At 39.3% G+C, this 23,902-nt stretch overlaps 2 long non-coding RNA genes across 2 annotated transcripts; one reads left to right on the plus strand and one right to left on the minus strand.

The window, feature by feature from the left end:
* Positions 1 to 387: 387 nt before the first annotated feature.
* LOC115255837 (uncharacterized) lies at positions 388 to 1,324 on the plus strand. The gene is made up of 2 exons (XR_003892352.2): positions 388 to 525; positions 589 to 1,324. It is a non-coding gene; the product is annotated as an uncharacterized LOC115255837 (long non-coding RNA).
* A 4,087-nt stretch (positions 1,325 to 5,411) lies between these two features.
* On the minus strand, positions 5,412 to 13,135 carry LOC134288435 (uncharacterized). The gene is made up of 4 exons (XR_009997956.1): positions 12,594 to 13,135; positions 12,478 to 12,534; positions 12,054 to 12,418; positions 5,412 to 6,098 (listed from the first exon to the last, which is right to left on the minus strand). It is a non-coding gene; the product is annotated as an uncharacterized LOC134288435 (long non-coding RNA).
* Between the last annotated feature and the right edge of the window lie 10,767 nt (positions 13,136 to 23,902).

Below are 23,902 nucleotides of genomic sequence, written 5' to 3' on the forward strand. Positions count from 1 at the left end.
GTGTGCGCTGCAATCGGTTAATTTCCCATACTAATTTAATTCACCACTTGAAATGTTTCAATTCACCACTGACTGTGGCAATATGGTGTTTGGTGGCGTTAGTGTTGTCATCGTGTATTGGTTTGCAACCTTACTCAAGTAAAGATTCAAATCCTTACACAACTTTCCGAATGAAATTTGTTCTAGCCTGGATGTCTGTTCTCTGTGATACCAACACGATTTCGCCAAAAATTCCTCAAAACGGATTTTATCGTGAACTTCTTCAGAAATGCTTCTCGGGCTGTGCGCTTTCTCCAGGAATTCCTCCGAAAATTTTCGCTGTAGTTCCTCCAGGGATTTCTCCAACATTTTGACAGCTCATGTGTGTGCAGATGGTGCAGATCGACCGTCGCGATCAGAACAGCCAAACACAACAATGTAAATAAAGTGAATTTGTACGAAAGTTATTTTGATTCGCGAGTGATTTCGGCCAGATTTTGTTCTAGTAGGAGCAGGAGCGCAGATCGCAATAAGTCAATAATGACGGTAGGTATTTAATTTACGGAATAACTTATGTTAACTTTTAAAATAAATCTTTTTATATTTCAGTTGTTGAAAAGAGTGGCATGCGTGTATTCATAGCCGCCGTCTCCCGCGCTTCACACGAAAATTGGCCGTGATTGTCCGGCAATGCGCTCGATAAGTTTTTTGCTCGCGGAACCGATGCCAAAAGTGAATCGCGGTGATGCGATTGTCCGTCGCGATTGATTCCAACGTCACCACCAGCCGAGCGGATCCGACACCCACTAATTCCCAAATCGGAGAAAGTTACCGGAATACATCTGCCATAGCAAACACGCACAAAACGCAGGAACAAGTAGACAGAAAATGTAGTTCCCTGCGCATGTAAATTCACGGCCACAACACGACTCACACTGTCGGAACGGAACGGTTTGGCAAAACGGCCAAGTGGCGCACATCACTAAGAATAGTCCGGAGGTTACCTGCAGTATGTGCAAGTAGGAAATGATCGAGGAAGGAAGGAAGGAATGGTATCCCTCTACCGAATACCTGCGCTGGCAGGTTGCAGCCCCTAGGAGCTGATGACGACAAATGTTCATGGACATCTTCGCGACCTGCAATGGAGCCATGGCCTCTTCACAGTATCAACTAAAAGCTATCTTGTGCTATTGTTATTTAGGCATCCATGCGATGTGACCATCCTAGTACGTTATGCCGTGTTTTATCAGAATTACAATATCTACCTGTTATTATGCTTAACAAGATTGAAAAAAAAAACAAGACGAGGTGTACACATGAATAAATTACTTTTTACTTAATTTAATGTATGTATAAAACCATTTTTCTTTGAACGCTGCCGAAATGACCAGTTTTGAAAAAGCAAAACGTATTGTGGCTCTGCAACTGGGAAACATGAATGAGGCTTCGGTGACAAATTAATTATCTTATTTATAAATAAAATCTTGAACTTTGAAACGTTAAAGTGAAATAAAACTGCATTGTTACTTCTCCCTATAGTTGACATTCCAGTTAACAGTAAAATCAAACGGGCGGACAAGATCAACGTCCATAGCGTCCCATAAGTAACATGGGCACTTCCATAAGTTCCAAATATTTTACATCATCTCGCAATCTGGGCGGACAGGATAAACCTTCTTAGCAATAAATTCTGATACACTGGAAGAATCTCTTATGAACACCATTGATAATTACATAAGTTTTAAGTGTTCTGCGTCACCTCACAATCTAAGAGGATACCGTGAATCTTCTTGGCAACAAATTCTTACTATATTGGAAGAAAACCTTATGGACAACATGGGTGATTCCATTAGTTTCAATTATTTTGCGTCACCTTGCAATCTGGGAGAACATGGTGAACCTTCTTAACGACAAATTGTAGTATGATAAAGGCATATCTCACGGGTACCTAGGGTGATTCTACTTCACTATTCCGAAGTTTTAGGAGAAAGAATATGCGTCACCACGCAACTTTGGAGAACTTGGTGAACCAGTTTCAGTTATTTGTGTTTAAATGCAAAAACTACTTCACTGTTCTGAAGTTTTATGAGAAAGAATATGCGTCACCACGCAACTTTGGAGAACTTGGTGAACCAGTTTCAGTTATTTGTGTTTAAACGCAAAAACTACTCCACTATTCTGAAGTTTTATGAGAAAAAAACATGCGTCACCACGCAAAATGGAGAACTTGGTGAACCAGTTTCAGTTATTTGTGTTTAAATGCAAAAATTACTTCACTGTTCTGAAGTTTTATGAGAAAGAATATGCGTCACCACGCAACTTTGGAGAACTTGGTGAACCAGTTTCAGTTATTTGTGTTTAAACGCAAAAACTACTTCACTGTTCTGAAGTTTTATGAGAAAGAATATGCGTCACCACGCAACTTTGGAGAACTTAGTGAACCAGTTTCAGTTTTTAGTGTTTAAATGCAAAAACTACTTCACTGTTCTGAAGTTTTATGAGAAAGAATATGCATTACCACGCAACTTTGGAGATTTTGGTGAACCAGTTTCAGTTATTTGTGTTTAAACGCAAAAACTACTTCACTATTCATTCTGAAGTTTTATGAGAAAAAATATGCGTCACCACGCAACTTTGGAGAACTTGGTGAACCAGTTTCAGTTATTTGTGTTTGAATGCAAAAACTACTTCACTGTTCTGAAGTTTTATGAGAAAGAATATGCATCACCACGCAACTTTGGAGAACTTGGTGAACCAGTTTCAGTTATTTGTGTTTAAACGCAAAAACTACTTCACTGTTCTGAAGTTTTATGAGAAAGAATATGCGTCACCACGCAACTTTGGAGAACTTGGTGAACCAGTTTCAGTTATTTGTGTTTAAATGCAAAAACTACTTCACTGTTCTGAAGTTTTATGAGAAAGAATATGCGTCACCACGCAACTTTGGAGTATTTGGTGAACCAGTTTCAGTTATTTGTGTTTAAACGCAAAAACTACTTCACTATTCTGAAGTTTTATGAGAAAGAATATGCGTCACCACGCAACTTTGGAGAATTTGGTGAACCAGTTTCAGTTATTTGTGTTTAAACGCAAAAACAACTTCACTATTCTGAAGTTTTATGAGAAAGAATATGCGTCACCACGCAACTTTGGAGAACTTGGTGAACAAGTTTCAGTTATTAGTGTTTAAATGCAAAAACTACTTCACTGTTCTGAAGTTTTATGAGAAAGAATATGCGTCACCACGCAACTTTGGAGAACTTGGTGAACCAGTTTCAGTTATTTGTGTTTAAACGCAAAAACTACTTCACTGTTCTGAAGTTTTATGAGAAAGAATATGCGTCACCACGCAACTTTGGAGAACTTAGTGAACCAGTTTCAGTTTTTAGTGTTTAAATGCAAAAACTACTTCACTGTTCTGAAGTTTTATGAGAAAGAATATGCATTACCACGCAACTTTGGAGATTTTGGTGAACCAGTTTCAGTTATTTGTGTTTAAACGCAAAAACTACTTCACTATTCATTCTGAAGTTTTATGAGAAAAAATATGCGTCACCACGCAACTTTGGAGAACTTGGTGAACCAGTTTCAGTTATTTGTGTTTGAATGCAAAAACTACTTCACTGTTCTGAAGTTTTATGAGAAAGAATATGCATCACCACGCAACTTTGGAGAACTTGGTGAACCAGTTTCAGTTATTTGTGTTTAAATGCAAAAACTACTTCACTGTTCTGAAGTTTTATGAGAAAGAATATGCGTCACCACGCAACTTTGGAGTATTTGGTGAACCAGTTTCAGTTATTTGTGTTTAAACGCAAAAACTACTTCACTATTCTGAAGTTTTATGAGAAAGAATATGCGTCACCACGCAACTTTGGAGAATTTGGTGAACCAGTTTCAGTTATTTGTGTTTAAACGCAAAAACAACTTCACTATTCTGAAGTTTTATGAGAAAGAATATGCGTCACCACGCAACTTTGGAGAACTTGGTGAACAAGTTTCAGTTATTAGTGTTTAAATGCAAAAACTACTTCACTGTTCTGAAGTTTTATGAGAAAGAATATGCGTCACCACGCAACTTTGGAGAACTTGGTGAACCAGTTTCAGTTATTTGTGTTTAAACGCAAAAACTACTTCACTGTTCTGAAGTTTTATGAGAAAGAATATGCGTCACCACGCAACTTTGGAGAACTTAGTGAACCAGTTTCAGTTTTTAGTGTTTAAATGCAAAAACTACTTCACTGTTCTGAAGTTTTATGAGAAAGAATATGCATTACCACGCAACTTTGGAGATTTTGGTGAACCAGTTTCAGTTATTTGTGTTTAAACGCAAAAACTACTTCACTATTCATTCTGAAGTTTTATGAGAAAGAATATGCGTCACCACGCAACTTTGGAGTATTTGGTGAACCAGTTTCAGTTATTTGTGTTTAAACGCAAAAACTACTTCACTATTCTGAAGTTTTATGAGAAAGAATATGCGTCACCACGCAACTTTGGAGAATTTGGTGAACCAGTTTCAGTTATTTGTGTTTAAACGCAAAAACAACTTCACTATTCTGAAGTTTTATGAGAAAGAATATGCGTCACCACGCAACTTTGGAGAACTTGGTGAACAAGTTTCAGTTATTAGTGTTTAAATGCAAAAACTACTTCACTGTTCTGAAGTTTTATGAGAAAGAATATGCGTCACCTCGCAACTTTGGAGAACTTGGTGAACCAGTTTCAGTTATTTGTGTTTAAACGCAAAAACTACTTCACTGTTCTGAAGTTTTATGAGAAATAATATGCGTCACCACGCAACTTTGGAGAACTTGGTGAACCAGTTTCAGTTATTTGTGTTTAAACGCAAAAACTACTTCACTGTTCTGAAGTTTTATGAGAAATAATATGCGTCACCACGCAACTTTGGAGAACTTGGTGAACCAGTTTCAGTTATTTGTGTTTAAACGCAAAAACTACTTCACTGTTCTGAAGTTTTATGAGAAATAATATGCGTCACCACGCAACTTTGGAGAACTTGGTGAACCAGTTTCAGTTATTTGTGTTTAAACGCAAAAACTACTTCACTGTTCTGAAGTTTTATGAGAAAGAATATGCGTCACCACGCAACTTTGGAGAACTTGGTGAACCAGTTTCAGTTATTTGTGTTTGAATGCAAAAACTACTTCACTGTTCTGAAGTTTTATGAGAAAGAATATGCGTCACCACGCAACTTTGGAGAACTTGGTGAACCAGTTAAAGTTATTTGTGTTTAAATGCAAAAACTACTTCACTGTTCTGAAGTTTTTTGAGAAAGAATATGCGTCACCACGCAGCTTTGGAGAACTTGGTGAACCAGTTTCAGTTATTTGTGTTTAAATGCAAAAACTACTTCACTGTTCTGAAGTTTTTTTGAGAAAAAATATGCGTCACCACGCATCTTTGGAGAACTTGGTGAACCAGTTAAAGTTATTTGTGTTTAAATGCAAAAACTACTTCACTGTTCTGAAGTTTTTTGAGAAAGAATATGCGTCACCACGCAGCTTTGGAGAACTTGGTGAACCAGTTTCAGTTATTTGCGTTTAAACGCAAGTACCACTTCACTATTTCAAAGTTTTTAGAGAAAAAATATGCGTCACCACGCAACTTTGGAGAACTTGGTAAACCAGTTTCAGTTATTTGTGTTTAAACGCAAAAACTACTTCACTATTCTAAAGTTTTATGAGAAAGAATATGCGTCACCACGCAACTTTGGAGAACTTGGTGAACCAGCTTTAGTTATTTGTGATGAAACGCAAGGATCATATATAATCACTGTTATCACTTTATCACGATTTTAAAGTTTCGGGAGACGGTGGATGTAACTTTTAACTTAAAAATAAATTCAAGAATAACTTATGAACTATTCGAAAGTTTCAACTTTGGAGAATATGGTGAACCTACCCTCGGATTTTCAGAATTTTTTAAAGAGCCCCACCCCCACATGGTTCTTTTTATTACTTATAAACAAATACAATAGTAAAATGAGGATTCGATTTTGTCCAATGCTATAGGTGGCTAGGATGAGGATGTCTATGATTGTGCCTGCAATGTGATTGGGTAACCGAAGAGATAAATATTGACAGCCATGATGAAGCCTGCAAGAAATAGAAATAGTAATAATTAAATTAAAACGAGAGCGAATCCCCAACTTTCTTACAGTTTTTTAGCCAAATATATTTTTATTCATAATGTTGGGAAACCTTTAAGTGGCATACTTCAAGAGCAATACGCGAAACTGGTAGCACAGACTAACAGACAAATGTCTGTGAGCATCGTAGTCTGTACTTCCGATAGTTTGCCGTTTTAACGGTTAGAGCATGAGCATGAGCATGATTGACCGCCCGCGGTTGCTCCTCTGTTATTGCAAGGACAACTGCATTTACACAAAGAACCAACAGATGATGCTTGGGATTAGCTTTCTCTTCATTGTGTAAATGCTGGAATCCCAATACTTTTCAATAAGCAATACCAGCGCCGGCCGCGTCCGAATGCAGGTCAATTGAGGATAGGGAAGGAAGTGATGACGTGATTCTCGCTTAGGCCAATAACCGAGGAATTCTCTGCGTTACTACGAGACATCACTAGGAGTTTGGACAAGGGAAATGGAGATGTGTTGAGGATTTTGTCGTGGTAAACGAATGTAATGTTTTAATTCGCGATTAATAATGCGCTCGCGAAGAAATACCCTTCTAAACTTTGGACGACGAACGCGATCTTTTGTGCCTCAAAACTCACCCTACATAAGTTATTCATTCGCAACTAAGCAGAACACAATGCTAAACACCGACGCATCTGTAGTTTGCGATTCCGCGCGAGACAATGCTGAACGCGATCAATTCACAAGTATTAACAAAATAACACGTGATAAATAAATCAGAAAGATCTTACCGCATGGTTCGCCGTCTATCTTTTACCGATCCTCTCTTTTTCCATAAATTCATGCAACCTTTATTTGAGTCAAAACATTTATTCATTTGGACTAAAATATTACAAATGTCGACACCGAAGATGACGAACCATTCAAATTTTTGTGTTCATGCAAAAAATGAAAGGAAATTATTTATTGTCAACTAAATGTGCATTTGGAACTAGCGCCGACACATGACGTGACGAACTTTTCAATATTTGTTAGATAAATATACAAAAACCAGAGCAGAATTGTATAAATCCTTTAGCATTAATTATTATTATTATGATAAAATGGAAAGAGCTCACCAATAAACATCCTTCGAAGTGTCCAGTGCGTATGTGCTACAGCATCTTCCACTAACTGGCCTCTTCTCCGAAATCACACTGAACCGCTACAACTACACACGGGTACGACGATGTGGACATTCAAATTGACGACGACGACGACGCAGCCGGTCCGAATAAAAAAAAGCGGCTTTTTCGCTTTGCCTCAAAAATCACACTAAACTGTCCCGTACGAAGATGAGCACAACCCAATCTGCGACGACGACGACGCGGCAGGCCCAAATGAAAAAAAAAAAATGGCCTCTTCACTTTGCCTCCAAAATCACGAAGATGAGCACAGTCAAATAGACGACGACGACGGACGATCCGAATGAAAACGCGGCCTGTACACTTTGCCACCAAAAACTCACTAAATCGCCCCGTACGAAGATGAGCAGTCAAATAGACGACGACGACGACGTGCACGCGGACGATCCGAATGAAAACGCGGCCTGTGTGACACGAAATATCCACTAGCAGTTTGCCGTTTTAACGGTTAATTCAAAAACCCTTTAGTTGGTCAATCACGCGAACCGCGGAACTTCCATCGTTTTTAGTCTTGTTGAAGACTGCTACCACTACTTTGTGAGTACCTGGAAGTATCTCTGATAAAATTTCTAAATAAACTCCTTGAAACAATTGCTGAAGAAATTTTGGGGAAAATTCTTCGGGAATACTTTTAGAAACTCCTAGATCAAAAAATAGGTAACTCTTGATGCATCCCTGAAGAAATTAATGAAAGAGCTTCACGAGGATTCCCTGAAAGTACTCTTGGAGGAATCACTAGGCACCTAAAGGAATCTATGAAATTAACTTCAGGATGATCTCTGAAGAAACTCTTTAAGGAATCCTTTAAAGAACACCTGGAGAAATCCATAACTGAATCCTGAAAGAAGCTCAGAAAGAACCTCTGCTAAAACACCCGAAGGATCTCTCCGTTGGAACCACAAAGAAAGTTTTGGATTAATCACCGAAGGAATCATTCAAGGAATACATAAAATAAGTCCAGGAGGCATTTCTGAGAGAACTCATATAAGATTTTTTTATCGAAAGGATCCCGAAAAGGAAAGATTTCTTGAATGAACTCCTGGTGTTATCTCCAAAGGAAATATCGGAGGAAATCCCGGAAAGAATTCCTGTAGCCGAGAGATAAGAAACTCCTGGATAAAATCCTGAAGGAATCTTTGAAGAAACTCTTGGAAGGAACACTTAATGGAAGCCCTGGAGAAATCCCTGAGAACTCCGAGGGGAGTCTTAGAAAGAATTCATACAGAAATTCAAGGAACTCCAGAATCAATCTTTTAATCAACTCCTAGAGAAATTCTGGAGGTACTTCTGAATAAATCTCAGATGGAACGCCTGGAGGAATCTCTAGAGGGAATCTCTAGAATTAATTTTGTAGGAATCCCTGGAGGTAATCCTGGAAAGATTCCTGATGTAATCCTTGAACTCCTGAACGAGTCCTTGAACGACGGTGCAGATAAAACCTTGGAGGAACTTCTGGATAAAGGCCTGAACGAACTTAACTACTTGAGAAAATCTTGTAGGAACTACTGGCAGGAATTATGATTGATCTCTTGGGTAAATCCTCTTGAAAAAAAAACACCTGGAAGAATCCATAAAGGATGTCTTGAAGGAGCTCCAATGAAAACTCTAAATTAATTTCTCGAGGGATCCCTGGAGGAGTCATGGACGATTCTCTTAGGGCCGATTTCTTCACCTCGGCTTGGCCGGTAAGCCAGGCTTGCCCATATAGGTAAACCTGGTTTAACGCTTAAGCCAGGGTGAAGAAATCGGCCTTTAAGGGGTTATATGTGTTGAGGTCGAGCAAAAAAATCGATTTTTTTATTTTTTATCTTAAAGTATGAGTTCGTTGTGACAAATTTTCATAGAGATCCAAGCAGTACAAGCAAAGATATAGCGTTTTGCTCCCTTATGGGCAAAACGTATGAAAAAAATCATAACACTGATATATATTTTTTTTTTTTGAAAAATATGAATTAATTCATGAAGGAACTTCTGCAAATATCCCCGAATGAAGTCCCGGAGGAACCTTTGAGGGAGTTCCTAGAAAAATACCTAAAGGAATTTTTGGAGGAAACCTTGAAAGAATTCCTGGAAGAAATATTTAAAGGGTTCTCTGAAGCAAGTCCTGGAGGAATCCCTAATGGAACAACTGAAGATATCCTTGAATAAACTCTTGAAGAAATCCTTGAAAGAATTTCCAGGGAAAACCATAAAGAAATCCCTGCATAAAGCCCTGCAAAAACTACTAGAAGGAATCCCTGAAGCCAGGGATGACATTCCGCACTTAAAATGTGCACAGTGCAGCTCATTTTCATATTAAAACCGCGCACACTTGCACACAAACTGAGGAGCATGCCATCCCTGCGCTGAAGCAACGGTCTAAATAATTCCTGAAATTTTTTTTGGGAGGATCCCTGGAGAAATCACTGAAAGAATTTCATTCAGAAGAAATCATCGAAGGAAATTCAGAAAAGCTCTAGAGAGATTCCCTGACGGAATCCCAGGAAAAACTCCTAAAGGAATCCCTGAAAGAACTCCTGAAGGAATCTCTGAAGAATTCCAGAATAGATACCATCTAAAAAAAATTAAATTCCAGAAGCAGCTTCTGAACACTCAGGAAAATTGCCTCATACTTAATGGCAAATATCCATGTGCCAAAGTATATGCCACATCCAAAGTATATGCAACCAATTCCCGATTACGCAGGCAAATTAGCACATGAATAGTATGTGCTCTAAATTGTATGAATCGCTGCTGTATGGTGCCTCATCAAAAGTATGAGTCGCACTAATGGAAAACATTTGTTTACCCCCATTGCAAAAATCCATGTCCCGGACATATAGAAGGAATGAAGATTTTTTCCCCAGTGAAGGATTCCCTGAAGGAACATCTGATGAAATCTCGGAATAAACTCCAGAAGAAATCCCTGGAGGGTTCTCAGAAGCATTTTCTGAAGGAACTCTTGAAAAGATCTCTGAATAAACTCCTGGGGGAACTTCTGAAGGATTCCATGAAGAACCTGCTGGAGTACTTTCTCAATGAATTCCTAAAAGCAATCCCTGAAGGAGCTCCTGAAGCAATCTCTGAAGGAACTCCTGGAAGAACCTTTGAAGAAAGTATAAAGAAAATCCCCGAAGGAATTCTTATAGGAAACCCTGGAGAAACTCCTGAAAGGACCCCAGAAAGAACGATTTATGGAATCTCTGAATAAACTATTGAATTAATTTTTTGAAGGTCCTTCAAGAAACTCTTGAAGGAATTCCTGATGGAAGTCCTGAATGTAATACCCGAATGAACTCCTGGAAGGAACTCTTTAAAGAATTGCGAAAGATCTCTGAAAGGATCTTTGGAGAAATTCTGAAATACCTTCAAAATGAGTTCCTGGAGGAATCCCTGAAAGAACTTTTGGATAAATCCCTGGAACAATTCCTGAATGTATATTGAAGGATCTCTGGAAGGATTCCTGGAGAAATATTGGAATATATCTCTAAAGCTTTCGCTTAAGCAACTTCTGAATGAAGTCCTGTAGGAGCTCTATTTAGAATTTCTGAAGGAAATCCTAAAAAACTCAAGAAGGAATCCTAACCATGACTTCTGAAGGAATTCCTGAATAAATATCTGAATAAGCTCTGAAACAATCCCAAAAGAATTGTCTGCTTGCACATAAATAAAAAAAAGAATTATCTGAAGCAAGCCCTGAAGAGAAACCTCTGTATAAACACTGAAAAAGCCTTGAAGGAATGTCTAGGGAAATCCCTGAAGGAACTTCAGGAAGAATTCTTGAAACGTCTCTGACCGAACTACGTTTGCTATATATCGGTGAAACGCTTGCTGTCCGCACTCGCTAACGCTCGTCGGACTTAAAAAAGATAAAAACTTCGCATTATACCTAGCATACTATATAATTCGAATCGATTCAAATACGGTGCATTGGTTTTTGGATGCTTCGGCGGTCTTCTGCCGCCTCAGTTCCTCACTCCTCCATGCGGATATGCCGCATGATTCACATTTTTGTGTATTTTACGTTGGGGTGGGACTACTACCGAATTACAACTATTTAGTTTGGTGTTGACTACCCTTAAATACATTCTTTTAATTTATAGCGCATTTAACTGAACCCAAACCGAGTTACTATGGGTTTTGCGTAATTCGGCCTTTCGTTACGTTTGCCCTTCGTGATTCGGCATTTTGTGATTTCGGCCTTTGGTGGTCGAAACCATTGTCGACCTTTTGTGATTCGGCCTTTCGTCGTTCGGCCTTCTGTGTTAATCCCGTTTTTTGCCTTTTGGAGAAGAGGTTCAAAAGGAACTTTTCCATGCTTCAAATAAAGAAAGAATGATATACCTATATAAAAAAAAGATAGTAGCATGTTAGGTATAAATATTGCGGTGCTATCATCGTATTAACCCTCTTTTGGCATTAGGGTCATTTTTTACCCAAACCGTTCACTACGACAGCGAGCTATGTGATGCAATAGGAAGGTTAAGAATCCACGACGACATTCGCATCCGACTTTCAATCAAACTTACGAAGGTAAAACCGCGGCAATCACGAAAAATGTGTAATCCGCTATAGCTGTAACAGCCCTGTAGAGTCAAACCAACTACTTTTTCAAACCAACCAAGTTTTCATTTTAGCAGATGTGTTCCAAATTATATGTAAATAACATTGACTTTCAATACACACAATCTATCGGTATTTACACTCATCGATATGAGGATTCATTTCACCCGTCAAATCTGATAATTGCAGGTATGGGTAAGGAACATAATCAAACTAATTTGACTTACCCTGACACGCCTCAATGACCCCGGTGAAGAAGGGTTTTGGGAATCCAATCCTCTCGCCTTTCTTCAAGCTCATCGAAATCGGCAGTCCGATTGGGAGACTGCAGAAGGAGCGGAACAACCGGTGCGCCATTTGTTTTACATGCCCGAAGGCCAGATTGAAAGCGATCTTCCCCAACTCCAGCAAGTGAATAACACCGCAGAAAAATACCGGGAAAATCATCTTTCACAACTGGTCCTTCATCACGAACAGCATCAATTCCATGGAAGTGGTCATGCCCGAATTGCTTCTTTTTTCCTGTACTTTCCCAGGACGATCTTCCTCCGGCTGGTGTGCGGTTCCTCGGTATAAGTCACTCACTAGAAACCTAAGTAAATCCGGATTTCACACATTTCGCCCGAAAACTGAATGACTAAAACTAGCTACCTGAAACAATATTTGCCGGACGGCTGCTCTAGCTGGCCGCTGCGACGGTAGAGGGACCTGCAATGGTTAGTGTTATGAAATAAAAGTTTGATTATGTCATAAAATTAAATACTTACCGCAAATTTATTAGATTTTTCTCAGGATTTTAGCTTCCTCGTTGCCGCTCCAAACTTTTTTTTTTTCATTTTTCTACAAATTATTGACAGATGGGTAAACATAACTCCATGTATATTCGTGACGTCATACTATGCCATGTATAGGGAAAGGAAGAGAAACCAATATCGAGGCAGAAGTTTTCGGTCGAAATAATGTATGGAGATTTGAACATTTTTTCAAAAATTTCAAATATTTCGAAATTTCATCAAAAAATATTTGGTATCGTAGATAGCTATCATTATGGCTTACAACATGTACCAAATATTTTTTTCGATAAAATGTTTAATGAGTCAAGAAACTAGTTTTTATAATTTTCTCCATACATTTTAAAAGTGAAAAACTCCTGCTCACTAGCGCCATCTGTTGCAATTTCCGCCGAAGCGGGTAATCCATTGGCATGTGTCAGATGAAGAATCTTTATCTGACCATCGCTATATCTTTTTTGAACATTTAAATGTTACTTCGCAAACATTGCGTTTCAGGAATCCTCGGTCAACAAACTGGGATCTTTATACTGATTTGATTGCAGTAAAATTTCATGGATATTCACCATCCATTGACACTCCAAGTGATTTAGATGATGCCGTTGATACTACAACGACCTTCATCATGGAAGCTTTTGAAGAAGCATGCCCTCTACGGTCTGTGAAGATCACAAGAGGAACCCCTTGGTGGAACTCTGATCTGGCGAAACTCAGGAAACAATGTAGAAAGAGTTGGAACAGACGACGTTCGGCTGGTTCGGAGGCTTTCAGGTCGGCTCGCAAGGCCTACAGGAAAGCTCTCCGGTCTGCTGAACGATCCGGCTGGAAAAACCTTTGTACAAATGTTTCCAGCTTGAGTGAAGTCAGTCGGTTAAACAAAATCCTTGCGAAATCTAAGGATTTCCGGGTGAACGAACTTCGTTTGCCAAATGGCGATCTGACTTCCTCTGATGAGGAAGTTCTGGAATGCTTATTCAGCACACACTTCCCTGGATGTGTGGATATTACATCTTCGGATGATCCTGATGTCTTTTCTTGTAGTTATGATTCTTTAGCTTCGGCTCGGAGTATTGTAACTATAGAATCGATTGAGTGGGCTCTCAATAGCTTTGCTTCTTTCAAATCTCCTGGGGCAGATGGGATTTATCCTATTTTGCTTCAGAAGGGATTTGATTATTTCAAACATGTTTTGAAAAACTACTTGTTTGCAGTTTTGCTACAGGGTATATTCCCAAATCCTGGAGGGATATTACTGTAAAGTTTATTCCGAAAGTGGGTCGTGCGTCGTATGAAGAAGCAAAGAGTTTCAGACCTATCAGTTTGACCTCTTTTCTTCTGAAATGCTTAGAACGCATTGTGGATCATCATATCCGTGATGTTCATCTGGCCAACGTGCCTCTTCATGTGAACCAACATGCCTACCAATCTGGTAAGTCCACTGTGACTCTTTTACACAAGGTTGTTTACGATATCGAGAAAGCATTCGCTCAAAAGCAATCTTGTTTGGGTGTTTTCTTAGATATCGAGGGTGCCTTTGACAACGTGCCTTTCGATGCCATATTGGAAGCCGCACGGAGTCATGGTATATCTCCAATGATTTCCAATTGGATTCACCAAATGCTCAAAAACCGATATCTCTTCTCGACATTGCGTCTAGCAGGGATTAGGAAATTGAGTGTTTGTGGATGCCCCCAAGGGGGAGTCTTATCACCGCTTTTGTGGAATCTCGTAGCAGATACGCTATTGAGACAACTCAATAATAGCGGTTTTCCTACTTATGGTTTTGCCGACGACTACCTAACATTGTTAGTTGGTATGTGCATCAGCACCCTTTTCGACCTGATGCAAAACGCCCTTCAGGTAGTTGAGGATTGGTGTCGCCAATATGGCCTTTCGGTTAATCCGAGTAAAACATCTATTGTTCTTTTCACGGAAAGGCGAAACCGTAATGGCGTTCGACCTTTGCGTCTCTTTGATTCTGAAATCGATGTGACTGAACAGGTAAAGTACGTTGGAGTCATTCTTGATTCCAAGCTTTCCTGGACACCTCACATTGAGTTCAGAATCAAGAAAGCTTGTATGGCCTTCGGGCAATGCCGGCGTACTTTTGGTACAACTTGGGGTCTAAAACCCAAGTATATCAAATGGATTTACACAACTGTGGTTCGGCCAATATTGGCTTATGGATGTCTTGTGTGGTGGCAAAAGGGTGAAGTGAGAACGGTCCAATCAAAATTAAGCCATCTCCAAAGGATGTGCTTAATGGCGATGTCTGGAGCGTTCTCTTCAACTCCTACGGCAGCGCTAGAAGTTCTCTTTGACGTTGCCCCACTACACATTCATCTCAAACAAGAAGCACTTTCTTGCACTTACCGTCTACGGGTGGGTACTCAGTCTACTAGAGGAAACTCCTGTGAACCGCACATCAACACACACCTCGTTGTTTCCACTTTTGGTGAATTGGGACAAAATTGTCCTTGCTCCAAGTGATCTTACAATTGCTTGTAATTTTCCATATAGGACATTTTCCACGAAATTCCCTTCCCGGGAAGAGTGGACATCTGGTTATCTGGAAAGAAGTATTTCAGACGGCATCGTATGTTACACTGATGGCTCCCTTCTCGAAGGTCGAGCAGGTGCTGGTGTTTATTCTCGTGAGCTAAGGCTGTATCAGTCTTATTCACTTGGTAGACACTGTACCGTTTTTCAGGCCGAAATCTTTGCTCTTATGTGCGGAGTGCAATCAGCACTTCAGCAGCACGTAATGGGCAAAGTAATATACTTCTGTTCAGATAGCCAGGCTGCTATTAAAGCACTTGCTTCGGCCAACTCCAGGTCGAAGATAGTTATCGCTTGTCGAACTCAAATCGAGGAGCTGAATTCAGCAAACGCTGTTCACCTTCTATGGGTACCTGGTCATTCTTCCATCGCTGGAAATGAATTGGCTGATGAGTTAGCTCGCTCTGGAGCATCACATGACTTCATTGGCCCTGAGCCAGCTATTCCGATATCGAAGTGTTGGATTAAGCTTCAGATTCACACCTGGGCTGTCACTCAACACAGACAATATTGGAATAGTTTGGAGTCATGTCGTCAAACCAAATTGTATAGTGCTGAGCCATCTCTACGGGTGGCGAAGTATCTAACTAATCTGTCTAAGCAGAATTGCAGCATGCTGGTCAAAGCATTGACTGGCCACTGCCGACTCAGCTATCACATGGCGAATATTCAGCAAGCTGATTCATTTGCCTGTGATAGCTGTGAATCCGATTATGGAACTTCGTATCATTTGATATGTAACTGTCCAGTTTTCGCGCAACTGCGTTTCCGAGTATTCGGTAAACACTTATTAAGTGAAACTGACTTCAGAAACCTGAATCTTCAGGATATTCTGTTGTTCTTAACCCGCTGTGGTAAAGAGCTATAGGCTCTCTTTCGCTTTATGCTTTATTACAGTGCCCTTTTCAGGGCGCTGTTTGAACCCATTGTGGTACGCTTGTGCGTTAGTACCCTCTTCCAGGGTATTTTTCCTATTTCCCTACCTGTCCCTATCCCCATCCAAATCCTTTTTCCTTCCTTTTCCCTCAGGTAGATGATGAAATAGGCTGTTATTTTGGCGATGGCATAAATGTCCCAAATGGAGGATAACGTGCCTCTGGAGCCGGCCTTCTGATACCTGATACCATATGAAAATCCTGGTGTCATTTCAACAAGAATTTCAAATGGATTTTTTTAATACAATCAAAGGCAGATTTTCCAACGGAATTCCTTATAAAATTTCCGAAAAAAATCCATATTTCAGTAACAAATTTTGAAAACGACGTATAATCAATGGTGTGGCATTGATTATACGTCGTTTTCAAAATTTGTTACTGATTTATGGTTTTCTGAATGATTTTTTTTAGGAAATTGATGAATGGTTTTCTAGGGAAAATCTAGCAGACATTTATAGAGCAGACTCTTGTGAACATGAAAAAAGATTCGGAAGGAAGCATGAAGCATTTTAAAAGAAGTCTGCGGAGAAATTACTGAAGGTATTTTTGAAGAAAATTAATCACTGTAAGATTCTAGCCGAAAAAATGAAATATTATTCAATAAAATCCTTAAAGAAATATCAGGAGGAATCCTTAAACTAATTTCTGAATAAATTTCTAGACAACTTCCTGAATTTTTGAAGGTATAAAAGAAATATTCCAGCACCGACAAACAGACGTCTCACTTTACTCACTTCCCATCGTTTCCCTTTTTAACGGATGAAGTTCGCAGATTGTGAACAATCCTCGGTACCCACTTTACGTAATTTATGTCAGAACTGTCAGATCGGTGTAACGCGCTACATATAATTTACATAAAAGGCAGTTTACACGGAAAAAAATACACGGTAATGAATATTTATTGGGTACCGAACTGGACACAGAAAATTTAATGGGTTTCTTTGGTACATCGAGGTTTTGAAATTAGTCTATGATGTTACAGCGCCATTTTTTCGGAAATTGTTCACCATTAAACGTATTGTAATTTGCACAACAAACTCACCATCACCACTATTGTTTTATACCATTCGGTGAATGGTAAATGGCGCTTTTACAATAAAAAATAGTGGTCGTTATCTGAGACGAGACTCGCGAAGACGGTCTTCTTTTTCTCCACTTTGTTATTTTTTCTTCTTCCTATCTGTGTTGACATTATGTTTTGGGCTGGTGGTTCAAACACGTACGTGACCGCATCACCTCACATGCAGTGTGACTGAATCCCATTCACGCACAAAATCATGTTGTGGTGAAATTTTGCATCGCCAACAATCGCCAAGCAAAGTAATCATTGGAATATTTTGTTTTCAATTTATTTTTGACAGTACAGGAGAAAAAAATGCTGCTCGGAGTGAATTTTGGCTTCAGAATTTATCTCGAATAGCAATACTTTCCTCGTTTTAGGTAACGTAATCAAACGGGCTACAACTGACAGCTCATTTGGGCTGCACTTGACGTTGCTTTTTTTCCTCTTCGCGAGTCTCGTCTCAGGTCGTTATGTATCTTAACCATAATATTTTAAGAAAATTTTCATAGATTTTTTGCGAAAAACAATAGAATGTATTGTGTTTTTATGAGACATTTTTAGGGCATTTTCCAAAAGAAAACAATATATCCTAATGTGTTTTCATTGTTCTTACAATACAAATACAATTAATTGAATGACGTCAAATGAATTGTTGTTACATCAAAAATACTGGTATGTGTTGCTTGACAGCTGTTGATAAGATCTATCATCAATCTTTTCGAATAACTGCCAAATATCACAGGTCAGACTTCAGGTCATATGATCCATACCATAAATCGTTCACAATTCAAGCCGCCATTAGCATTTGTAAATGCTGGAGGAAAATGTTACCAAGATATATGAATTCTATGATTTTTAATAAGCGAAAACTATCCACATAACAATAAATATTATTGTATTTTTTTAACATCAGTTCAATTGACCCCATTAGGCTACTGTCGGGTCTCCTATTAGACGCTGCCACCCACTTTACGCCTGTGGGAGTTTGGGTAGTGTCCAACCCCTCGCAGATATGCAAATAAATAAAGATAGGTGTCCGACTCTCCGAAGATTCAAATGTCACCTTTCAGCAGTGTGTTAGCTCGTTCGATGTTGTTGTTAGAGTTGCGTAAAGCAAGCTGTTTATTTGGTTAAAATAGTTGAAATACAGTAGCTTTAAGTTTTATTCGAAACATTTTTGATTTGTACTTCTTCTCGTAACGCAAGTTCTTGTTAAGTACTGCTGGAGAATTGTATGTACGCCCACCGCCCCACTCTACTGTAATCGTAGTTGTATTGTTAACAATGGTAGCTCATCTTTTTTTTGCGTAACGGCCTCACCTCGGTCCTCACTTGGATAGTCTGCTTCTCAGCTAGTGTTCTAAAAGAACTTTTACAGTTATTAACTGAGAGCTTCTTCTGTCAACATGGTTTGACGTATCGTTGAAGTTAGCGAATAACATTCGATAATCGAAACATAAACATGTTGCACCTATCAAACGTCTACTGTAACTTAAATTTAAAACAAAAACTAAATAGTTTAATAGTTTAATAGTTTAATAGTTTATTTTCAAAATTACGGGATCCTATTACAGTACAGTATCATTAAGGACTAAAAAAAAACAAATGATTTTGTATTCGATTATACAAAGTCATAATACCATGAATTAAGCAATAACAATATTTCAGGTCAAACATGTCTAAAGGTCCTATCTGCAGAAGAGGGCTTTCTTCGGTTTCCCTCTCTTTCGTTACCATTACATTGCAATAATTGAAAGAGAAAGCGAACGAAGAGAGCCTCTCAAATGCAGATAGTACCTATTCAAATGTTTGGCCTGATTTATTGCTATTTCTAGATTGAGTTCAGTGCGTTCATGATTAACAAAAATTTTAATCATGATTAATCATTGATGAACAAAATTCTAATTTTGGTGATTATTGATTATGATTAATGATTAATTTGATTTTTAGGATGATTAAAGATTATGATTAATGATTAAAATTGGTTTAATCTGTGATTATTGATTATGATTAATGATTAAAAATGGCTCATTGATTAAAAATCATGATTAATCATGATTAATCAATCACAAAAAACTGGAAATGATTAAACTATATTTATCGTTTAACATGTTTTTGAAGTTTGAAAAGTAAAAGCTAACTCTGTCCGGGAGATTTAAAAAAAGAATTATAAATTATATTATTTAGAACAGCATTTGAACCAATCTAATTTGGATCATAGATTTTATATGATGAATCATTTTTGGTGATGAATGATTAATGATTGATTAATATTTTTTCTTATGATTATGATTACTGATTAATGATTAGATCGCAAAAACAGTGTGATTAAGATTAATGATTAATGAATCAATGAGATTTTTTTGTGATTATGATTAATGATTTTGATTAATCTTAATCATTAATCATTAATCATGATTAAATTTATGATTAATCATTAACGCTCTGATTGAGTTTAAATAAGGGCGAAAGTAACAAGAGAGAGTTCTCTTCATCGACTGTCTCTTCTGCAAATTAAAGTGACAAGATGCAAATTCAATCAAACTTTTTTACACTTAGACGCTAGATTGCATTGCAACCTAGCGATTTATGACCATAAAGTGCAACCATACTTGCATCTTGTCACTTTAATTTGAAGAAGAGAGAGTCGATGAAGAGAACTCTCTCATGTTACTTTCGCCCTTATTTAAACTCAATCTAGATTTCATTGTTACGAAATGTGTTCAAACGTAATTGAGATTTTTTTTTAAATAAAAAGTCCATGAGAACTTTGCAGGAACTTTTTTAACTATATAAAAACAACATAAATTACTTTTTACTTATAAGCGCTGTTTGCAGATCAGAAGGAATTTCTCAGCCTTTCTTGATGCATGGGAAATTCCTTGCCTGAATCGCTCAAGAAACCGGGTTTTCTTCGATCGCAGTACGCAGTAGCGAAGAAATGACAGTTCAAATGGCAGTCACCGAAGAAACTTTCTGCCAGGAATCACTCAAGAAGTTTCTTGAACGATTCCTTTCAAACTCGAAACTGCGCTATAGTAACAGTGCAGAAAATTATCGGGCAAAAGAAACACAAAACAAGCAACAAAGAAGGCGCAGCGATTACTCTTTATCCCAACTATTAGCAGATAATGACAAAACAGAAGCTGAATTTGTTGAGTACTTTACAACTTAAGCATAATCGATTATTTTTGACCCAAAATCGAAACCGCTCGATGGTAAGTATTCAACGGCGTTGCGGTGTTTACCGACTCGAAGTTTCTTTTCGAAAATCACAATGCAAGGCTAAAAAATCACTCAGCTTGTGGTGTATGATCTTTGTCCTATTCTGTTAAAGTTTAGACAAACCTATGTCGCAACAAATTCAGGTTGCGACATTGTCGTTATTGTTAACATTATCCTCACACTTAAAAGTTCTCTAATTTAGAAAATAGACTATTCAAACATTGGGGCTGCAAAATGGTGAGCCGATAAGGAGAGCGTCCAACATAGCTCAGGTCCTCACATGTTCCTACCTCATGCTCCCGTGGGTCAAGCGATGACAAAGGCCAGTAGTACACGGGATCAAATATTTGACAAGGAAACTGAAGAAACAATATCAGCTTGACACTAATGAAAATTCGATCGAGTCAATCAAGATGTTTGAGCATTGGTTTCTTTTTGGACAAATATTTGACCCTGTGTACTAACAGCTAAAGACCGCCAGCTAAGAGTTGTGTGCTTAGCCTGGGCGCTGTTGTCCTTCTGACTTCAGCTAGATTGAGGAGGTACGACCCGAGCGTCTGTTGGTAAACTACCCGTAAAAATCCCCATTGCGAATAACATAGGAGAAAATACGACTCGATACAATCGCAAAGACCCACGCGACAAAATAAGGACTTCGATTGGAAACTTGGAACATGGAATTACAAGTCACTAGGTTTCAAAGGATGTGACAGGATATTTTACGACGAATTACATCCCCGCAACTTCGACATCGTGGCGTTGCAGGAACTTTGTTGGACTGGACAGAAAGTGTGGAAAAGCGGACATCGAGCGGCTACCTTCTACCAAAGCAGTGGCACCGCCAATGAACTGGGAACAGGATTTATAGTGTTGGGCAAGATGCGACAACGTGTGGTCGGGTGGCAGCCGATCAACACAAGAATGTGCATGCTGAGAGTTAAGGGCCGTTTCTTCAACTACAGCATCATCAACGTCCACTGCCACAAACGTCCACATACGATGGTTGCTCGCCGCGTGACGTGAAAATCGTTGTCGGCGACATGAACGCGCAGGAAGGAAGGGAGAAAATGAAACAGCCTGCGCAGCCTCCCGTGGTATGGTAGTCCGAAGCACCTTTTTCCCTCGCAAAGATATCCATAAAGCCATCTGGAGATCACCCGACCATCAAACAGAAAACCGAATCGACCACGTTTTAATCGACGGTACAAAATCCTTCTCGGATATAACCAATGTCCGCACATACCACAGTGCGAATATAGATTCGGATCACTACTTAGTCGCTGTATGCATGCGCTCAAAACTTTCGACAGGTATCATAACGCGTCGAAGCCGAACGCCGCGGCTCAATATCGAGCAGCTGCGTAACGTAGAAGTGACTCAGCAGTTAGCAGTGGCCCTACCAACGGAAGAGCAGCTTGGCGCAGCTACACTTGAAGATGGCTGGAGGGACATCCGATCCGCCTCGGCTACAGCACTAGGCTTCGCGTCTCCGAATCACAGAAACGACTGGTACGACAGCGAATGTGAACCGTTGAAAAACGAGAAGTAGGCAGCATGGGCGAGAATGCTGCAACACCGTACGAGAGCGAATTAGACACGTTACATAGGCGTGGAACAGGCAGAACTCAGTCTTCCGGATGAAGAAGCGCTAGCAGGAAGAGGCAGCGGCAGCATTACGATGAGCACCTCAATGGTGGCGTGGTAACAGATCCTGGAGTATGTGCACAGGACGAAAGACTTCCGGACCCTGACCTCCAAGAGATTGAGGAGGAGGTTGGCCGGTTGAAAACAACAAAGCCGCTGGAGCAGATCTACTACCAAGCGAGCTCCTAAAATACGGTGGAGAAGCACTGGTGAGAGCACTACACTGGGTCATTACCAAGATTTGGGAGGAGGAAGTATTACCGGAGGAGTGGATGGAAGGTATCGTGTGTCCCATCTACAAAAAGGGCGACAAGTTGTATTGCGGGAACTACCGCGCGATCACACTACTGAGCGCTGCCTACAAGATACTCTCTCAAATTTTATGGCGCCGTCTATCACCGATTGCAAGAGAGTTCGTGGGGCAATACCAGGCTGGATTTATGGGTGAACGCGCTACAACGGACCAGATGTTCGCCATCCGCCAGGTGTTGCAGAAATGCCGCGAATACAACGTGTCCATACATCACTTGTTCATCGATTTCAAATCGGCGTATGATACAATCGATCGAGAACAGCTATGGCAGATTATGCACGAATACGGATTATCGGATAAAAACTGATACGGTTGTTCAAGGCGACGATGGATCGAGTGATGTGTGTAGTTCGAGTATCAGGGACACTCTCGAGTCCCTTCGAATCTCGCAAAGGGTTACGGCAAGGTGATGGTCTTTCGTAATTGCTGTTCAACATTGCTTTAGAGGGTGTAATAAGAAGAGCGGGGATAAACACGAGTGGGACGATTTTCACAAAGTCCGTTCAGCTGCTTGGTTTCGCTGATGATATTGATATTATTGCTCGTAGATTTGGGACGACGGCGGAAACGTACATCCGACTAAAGAATGAAACCAGGCGAATCGGATTAGTTATTAATATGTCGAAGACAAAGTAGGGGAGGTGGGGGTAAGACGGACCGGATGGGTAAGACGGGCCACTGACTAGTTCTGTCACTTAAGAGCTGAAATTTGGCTTTCTTTTACGATTAATTCTGTCTTCTTATCAGTTGATGCTTATTGAATCACTCCATGAGGGAATACATATGTCAAAAGTGCAAAAAATAAACAATCATTTATCTGGCTACACGCTTTTGTGATGGGATCTAATTTTGAGGCGGCAATATATAAGCTTTTTTAACATCAAATTGCTAAGTTTTCGCATTTAATTTTGAGTTTCCCAGTTGTTTTAAACTGTTCCGTCCTATACACAACGAAATTCAGGTAAATTTCATGGATTATGAATAATGGTGGTGGAATGAATATTTTACGTTGTGTGGGGGTAAGACGGTCCGCCTTGAGGGTGGGTAAGACGGACAGTGTTGGGGTTACTTTGATAGTGTCATGAGAAATACATTAAAACCCACACATTGTTCACAGATTGAAATCAATGGAGTACAAAAATGATTGTGGAAGCCGTGTAAAATTGATTTTTTTTTTGTATAAAAATTCATTATATTAGATTTTTTGTTGTTGGAACAGTTTGAACTTCGTAAAATTACCAGAGCATTGCATACTGTTAGGCGTTTATTAGTATATAGAGGTTTCCAATTTACAAAATAGATTTTATATTGCAAAAACGCGTTTCGCTAAGAGATTCAAAGCTCAATTTAGATTCTACTATGATAGATCTACCGAATATAAACGGCCAAAAACATCATTTAACACAATTAATGGCTTATTAGCTTATTTTCCAAACGTGTCCATCTTACCCACCCTACTGGTCCGTCTTACCCACACTGTTGAAAAACGTACATTTGGAGATCACTTTTTAATTATCTCAAAAGTCATGGAAAATCAAATTTTATT

The sequence above is a fragment of the Aedes albopictus genome, chromosome 2 (assembly GCF_035046485.1).
Source record: "Aedes albopictus strain Foshan chromosome 2, AalbF5, whole genome shotgun sequence".
NCBI lineage: Eukaryota > Metazoa > Arthropoda > Insecta > Diptera > Culicidae > Aedes > Aedes albopictus.